Below are 7,679 nucleotides of genomic sequence, written 5' to 3' on the forward strand. Positions count from 1 at the left end.
TGTTAAGAATGTTAGTGGCATCAAGAAAAGATGAAAATGGAAAAGAAGTTTTTAATTTTGTCGACACAGAACATCTGAAGACAACTTTCAGTCAGATTTCTGTAGCACCTTCTAAAACATTTCAGTGCTTAAGAAAAACAATTCAACAGACTCCAGACATACTGATTGCTATTGGAGAACTTGTTTGGTGATAATGGTGTAAAGTTAGGCTTGTTTTATATCACTTCAAATCAACCTTTCACAAATTTTTACATAAACTATTACTAACAGAAGCCTGTTGACTGTGAATGACAACAGTCTGACAGTTAACGAAAAATGACAACCGGGATGTGAAAATTTAGAAGCTTCATTTATCAAGTCAACCAGTGCTCACCTGAGAATCGTCGAGTGGCTTTTTTTTCACCTTCTGAAAGTGTCTCATCCATTTTTTAATTGCATTCATTTTTTCCTCTTCTTTCCCAGTCCTGTGGTCCCACGAGGCCTGGCTGCGACGGTGGCCGCTGTCATCCGTCTGCTCTGACAGGAGGAGCTAGCACGAGAGTGGCGCCACGCCACGGCCCAACCTCGCGCTGATGTGTCAGCCTTATCACCCAGCCGAGCGCTCCTGAGCTGACATCCTCCACTGAATCAGTGACATTTCACGGACGGTGCAAATCTATCCGTCTTTGTCAAGCGTCTGTCCCCTGTCCTAGTTTTTATTTATTTATTTATTTTTGCATTCCAGGAGTTAGCATATTGATCACTTCAGACCGGTCGAGTGTGGAAAGCAGTTTTTTGTTGAGGGCTAAAGTCAGTTGCCAACTAGCGTTGTCAGTTTCCGCTGAGGTAGCTTTTAAATCATGCTGCTAGCATTGTCCAGAATGTATACCTCCATAATTGTTGGTACCCTGCGATACCAGATGGTTCCTTTTTGTCCTGGCCAGTTTAACAATTTTTTTTTATGTTCTAGACCCTGGAGATATTTCCATGAAGATAGGGTTTTTCAATGGATCCTTACAGTCAAATCTAAGAAGACCCTGACAATTGTCTTCTGAGAGGGAGTCATCTTAAGGAAGTTGTTTGTTATTTAATTTGACATACACTTTTGGTATAGCCTTACATATATTCGGGTATTTGTGTGGTATTTTTTGCTTTCTTTTTAAATTAATGCGATGAATATGTATGTCCACGGACATGCATTTGGCTGATTCATTGGTCCTGTTTACATCTGGACGCTAGATTAATCTGACATTACATACTGGCAAAACTCGGGTGACTGAGGACCTTCAGTGTTTACTGTTGATGTGAATCAAACCAGACAGTTGCTATAGAAATTGGGCTATTTATGAGTGTTGGAAATAAATCTTATCTTACACACCCACTACTTCTATTAAAGTGAGGACAGTCAAATGCAGTGTTCATGTGAACACTGAAAATGCATTTCTATTCACAGCATGTGTAAGTAAACTATTTCATTGCGTGTGTAAATGCAGATGCTGGGGCTGGCATTGGCTGTGCAGTTACAGCTGTCAGTATATGGATATGAGGCATTTAATATCAGGTTTAAACAAAGGCTCTGGTATACTCTGCTACTGTACCTGCACGTGCATTGTTTTGCCCTTTTTTTTTAACCACATAATGAACGGCTTGTTTGCAACACTTGTGCAGCCAAGTCAGGTAATGGAAAACAATTTGGTTGTTGAAACAGATGTGTTCAATATACAAAGGATAAATATGTAAACAAACAAGGGAAAGCAAGGGAATTCTTCATGTGTAGGTTATGTAACATGGTATTGGAAAAAATTTGATAATGCATATTTTCTTTATCTATATTAAACTATATTTTTGGAGGAAGTATGTTAAGAGCACTTCTTACACAACATACCAAGTTGATTTAATGACCCGTTTTTACTGGAAAACATTTTGTGTTCCCCGAAATCCAATACAAAAAGGATTTATGTGTAATTAAGTCTGGTAAGGATATTGGCACAGCTGCCCAGTTGAATGTTTTACCCAGATGAAGACCAAGCAGGGGAAACTGCACCATGCAACTCTGAAACATAAACACACACACACACTCACATACATACACACACACACACACACAAAATTCAAACAAAGCTGCTATGTATATAATAGAGTGGCCTTTGTTCATAATCTACAAATCAGTTTCCTGCAAGCCGAGATCTAGAATAAATGGCTTTCGATATTCTCATTGTAACCTATAGAACCATCCCTAATCCCTTTCTGGGAAACTAATATGAGGTAGTGAGTAACCACAGGATGAGGTTAAAGGACACATTAGATGACTTACTGGAGACTGTACCCTACAGACTTCAGGCTGACCTCAGGGGATCAGGTCCATAAAGTCAATATGATGTAAACCATATTTCTTAGTAACTCTTGTGTACTGATGTAAAGATGCTCACACTTTCCGCTCCAGATCTTGTGGAGAATTACTGTGTGGGCATACTGGGATTATGGGAATGAGGGAAGGACAGTGTGAACGTCCCTGATTTTTGTTATGCGGCTGTAAATACACTCTGAGGTCAAGGCCGTTACACAGGGAATATGGTCGATTCAGTTATTCTCCTGGTACTTCATGATTACAGTTGTGTTTTCAGCCCAGTAGACCGTGGGTAACCACTCACAGCAGCTGGACCTCAAATAGACCATATTTACTATTTCATTAATTAGTATAGGGCTCAGGAGGGATCAGTCATCCAAAAATAAAGGATGTGCGTGTGTCCTTATTGAACCACACAAATCCGATCTTTGGTTGTTTCTGCTAGATGCTATAATACGAAGGCTAACCTGTTTCACAATTCCTTGGGTAAAGCGTGGCGGTACATGTTACAGTGTTTCCCTGTTGAATACTCACTCTCACACATAAACACGGGGAAAGATATCCAAAGTGGAAGAGTGGGGAAGACACAGAAAATGGACTACTGCACAGCCATATGCTTTTAGCCTGTTGTGTGTGTGTGTGTGTGTGTGTGTGTTTGTGAGTCCCTCACGCAAACATGAATGAGCAGCCTGCAAATCGATAGGGACAAGAGATTCGGTGTCGCAAAAATCCAGTGCCGCCTGACATGTTCTCCGTGTAATCTCTCTCATTGTGTCGTGCAGAGAAAGATTATCCTCCACCGACTGCCTGGGAAAAAATGTTGCCTCACTTTAGTCTGTGCCTGCAGAAACGGGAATATATTCCTCTGAAATTGTGTTGTACTCCTCCTTTCCTGTCAAATTAAGGCCTGTGGCACGAAATTATCCCCGACTTCCCAATAAAGCCTCTTCGTTTTCGCACACTCCCCTCAAAATAAATAAATTAATAATTAAAGTGATAAACCACTGAATTAGCGATTTCGGATTCCGTACTAATTTTTGACGGCTGCTAAGCACCTCTTGGATTAGCGGGCCTTTTGACACTCTTTACACTGTGTTGAGAGCTCCATTGTGATGGAGACATTCGTCGAGGAGCTAAAGGCAGCCGAAATAATAAGGTCTGAAGTTCGCCTCAACTTACATACCCGCTGAATTACCAGCGCCTGGGGGTTGATGTGAAAATGATAGTTTCCATTCGTTTCGCCTGTTTTTAGCCATTTTAAATTCTGGGCAATGGGTGAGTTCAAGAAGATGGCTTGTTACATGTCACAGGGGAATAATGACAGATGCTGGCGGAAATGTTGGGAATAGGATAGTCCCTCTTGTGTGGAGAGGACTGACCGCTAACAGTGACAGCAAAATGGACACTGTAGGTAGTGGCAGAATTTGTCAAGGCCTTAATAAAAACAAAGCAGTGCATCTTGGGTAAAGGGTAGCACACATGTTCTCAAAACACAAGTGCATTTTTGAGCAACTTTGCTCTGTCTGATGTATTTTTTTTCCACGTTTATATTTGGGGAATCAGTTCTATGTGTGTATGTGTTTTGTCTCGGAGAGAGACAGAGAGAGAGAAGGAGAAAGTGTGTGTGTGTGTGTGTGTGTATGAGACAGAGAGAGAGAGAGAGAGAAAGAGAGAAAGAGAGAGAATGCGAAGTAGTGCATGCATGTGTCTGCATGACTCCCCCAAACAGGATGTCACTGTAAATGAAAGGACACACACAGAGGGACTCTGATGGACTCACTGTATGTGCGTGCGCGCGCGTGTGTGTGCGTGCGTGCGTGTGTGTGTGTGTGTGTATGTGTGTGTGTGTGTGGTGGGGGGGCGAGGGGGGGGCAGGTTTGTTACTTTATTGTTTTCACTGAGTCTAAAGATATGAGTCTCTGTTTGCACGACTAACACTGACTGTCTGTGGCAAACGGAAATCTAGTCTTGACACAGGTGTAGAACATAATGCTCCACACTCCAGACAGACAGACCTGAGTTAATAAAGCACCAGTCAGTTCCCCACGTGTCTGCCCTTGGAGATTGGCTGCATCAAAGCACCAATCAAAAACTGGTGCAGATATAATTTGTCATCAGGGATTTCCTGCCGGAGAATTATAGAGAAGATACAGGGCCGATCGATAGTATGGATTTTCACTGCAGTGGCTGATTGTCCAATTGCCGTGAAACATGTGGCGAGATAAAAGGGCACGCCTGCCATTTTCAAACAGACTGCTAAGTCAGCATAGCAGCCTGTCAGATACTTACAGGCCTCAGTGATAGAAAATTATCACACTGCAGTGTCCCAAGCTCTATTCAATGCACTCCTGCCACACACCGAGCGTGATTCATCGGTTCCACTCCGCCGCCTTCCCCTCTCTCTCCCTGCTGAAGTGAGATTTTTGGTCATGTTAGCAGTTGGTATGTTTGGTCAAGCAGGGCTTATGGAACTCTCGGGCAACGAAAAAAAAAAGCTGGTTGACATGACCGCCATCAAAAGCAATCCTCCCCTTTTGCTAAAACGTCTGAGTGCATTAGTGGGAAGCTGACTAAATCCCGCGCCAAACTGACCCCATGCATTTAACGCTGTTGTCGCATAAATCCATAATCTTTTGAGCCAAGCTACCAAATACTTGACAGAAATGGTATTTTATATGTTTTCTTGAAGTTGTCCGATACCCTTTTTTATGAGTATGTTGTGTCTTTTTTGTGGAAAATGAAGGATTTGTTCTTAAAGTTCATTCTCACGATGAGAACGCTGACAAAGCGTTTAGATGTGGCCTCCACTCAGTCAGTCTGATGTGATTTACTTTGGTTTTCATTGCCTTCATTAGCATTAGTCTTCAAGTGCCTCTTTTCACTCAGTGAACCAAAAACAGAGAACATTTAACTGTGCAGTTTAACAGATAGCCTTTTTTGACACTATGCAATGACTCAATGTGAATCACATAGAATGCTCTGGAACTCGTTTTTTTGGACAGTTAACAGACAACAAAGCAAAAGCAAAAAAGAAAAAAGGACAAAGAAAGTCAGTCATAAAATGACGTAGATGTTTGCAGGAAATGCCGAGGGCCCGATATCCTAGATAAACAAGCTTACAAAATATGGCCAGTATCACTGAATGACGTCAGAGGATTCTCAGAACTTCAGAACTTCAGACAAATGGTCGCTTAAATTTCGTTGAGACATCAGGACTCATCAAGAATCATTAAGGGCTCTTAAAGTGAAACAGACCATCATTTTTAAAGATCTGTTATGACCTTATAAACTATGTCAAAGCATTTTGTAGAGGAAAAAAACCCTTAAAGAGCATTGGATGTTATGTTTTAACAATGGCTGATGATCACTGCCACATTGATCATCTCCACATTGCTGTCTTTGGCTGGTAAAGTACAGTTTACCCCACTCATTTTCATTTTCTGTCTCTTCATCTGCTAACAAGGGATTTCAAGTCAATAGTAATCAGTCAAAGAATCAAGAATATGGAGATTTCACCCAGTCAGTGGTGGCATTGTTGTGGCAGACCTGGACCACTTAACTCTCTGGTTTTGTATAAAAAAAAAGTCAGTCAGGTTTTTGTCACAAGTCAGTCAATTTAGAAGAAAAATGATCGAATTGGTGCTAGCTTGTTCAGAGAGCAAATTGCAAACTGACTCTTTGATTTATACAAATAAAAAAACATGAAGCAAAAATCACACACACAAAAAAAGACCTCACAGAGACCTGTATGAGTCGTGCCTTGCTGATTTATATATATGAATGTGTGAACCTCTGTGAAGGTAAAGTCCCTGTGGTATGTGCCTTGACTTGCCTGGAGTCCTCTGAGGGACCTGTGTTGGTGTGTGTGTGTGTGTGTGTGTGCTGAAAGCCAAGACTTCTGGGCCTTTGCCCCTCTGGCTGCTCTCCTCACCATGGCAATCCTGTGTGTGTGTGTGTGTGTGTGTGTGTGAGAGAGGAAGAGAGAGAGAGAGAGAGAGAGAGAGGGAGAGAGCCTTGCAGCAGATCTGACGAGTCTCACCACACAAAATAAAGGGCAGATCTTTCTCATGTTCACAGTGAGTGGGAATGATATGACTGACAGCTGTGTATAACTGGAACTTTTGTGTGGTCTGCATTTTTTTGTATGATCTGTAAAAGTCATTGGTGCTGTGATTTTAGTACTGCAGAGGTAAAATAAAATGCTTTTTTTTTGAATTGCCTAATAGTTGTGGTATCACACCAGGCTAAATTATACATATAAATGAATGTGGTTAGTGCTTATCTCTGACTTTATTCTAAGAAGGAAGATGTGTTCTTTTTTTCTTTATTCTTAAATTCTGTACATTTCCACAAACAATATGATACCGCTTACTGTGTCTCCAATACCTGTTAGGTTATACATTGTAAGGAAGTATAGTTGAGCTGTTTTCCATGCACACACATATTAATATCAAATAATTTAGACTGTACAGCAGTGTTAGCACACATACATTGTGTGCTAGGAGCAGTGGGCAGCTGCCTTCCGGGGACTAGCTCTTTGCCAGTGCCGTGGTCATGCATGTCTTAGTGGTGGGAGGAAACCACAGCTGGAGGAAATGCACAGGGAGCACATGTAAACTCCACACAGAAAGGACCTGGGGCACCTGAGATTCGAATCCCAGGACCTTTTTGCTTTCAGGCAACAGTGCTAACCACTGAGCCACCATGAAGCCCATATTACCTAACTCCAGTTCACTTTCCATACCCTACTCCAGTTCTCTATTACCCTGCTCCAAGTTCCTACAGCAAGATCATAGACAGGCGGAAATTTGCTTCAGTTATTTGTTGCCGTGGCATGTAGTGGGCGCTGTTGAGCCCATGCTGTGCAGAATGAGAGAGAAGCATATATTTGAGCATCAGCAATGAGAGGCTGAGAACAGTGTGAGTTTAATGGTTTGGTGTTAATGCCCATCCGCTGTACAGGAGGACATATGGGGAGTGCTGACCCAGGCGTGGGAGCTGGGTAAAAATAGCACAACCATGCTGTTAGGAAGTGTGTCTTATGGCAGGATAGCACGATGATGAGAATAATGATGATGATCTAAATATCGAACTGAAATTGCTGAGCTCTCTTACATGTCACTGACGGAGCGGTTGCACTTTTATTCCATATTCCGGCCTTCTCTTTTCATTTCATTTTCACCTTGTTGTGTGAAAAGTTTGTGTGTTTTATGACAGTCAGAGTTTGACACTATATTAACAGAGAGCAAAAAAATTTTTTTAATTTTTGTTTTTGGCTGTTTTGTACCTTGTTACCATCTATCATCTATTGTCAATAAAACCAGTGAACCAGTAAAACAAAAAGATACATTTA

Source organism: Chanos chanos, chromosome 3 (assembly GCF_902362185.1).
Source record: "Chanos chanos chromosome 3, fChaCha1.1, whole genome shotgun sequence".
Lineage (NCBI taxonomy): Eukaryota > Metazoa > Chordata > Actinopteri > Gonorynchiformes > Chanidae > Chanos > Chanos chanos.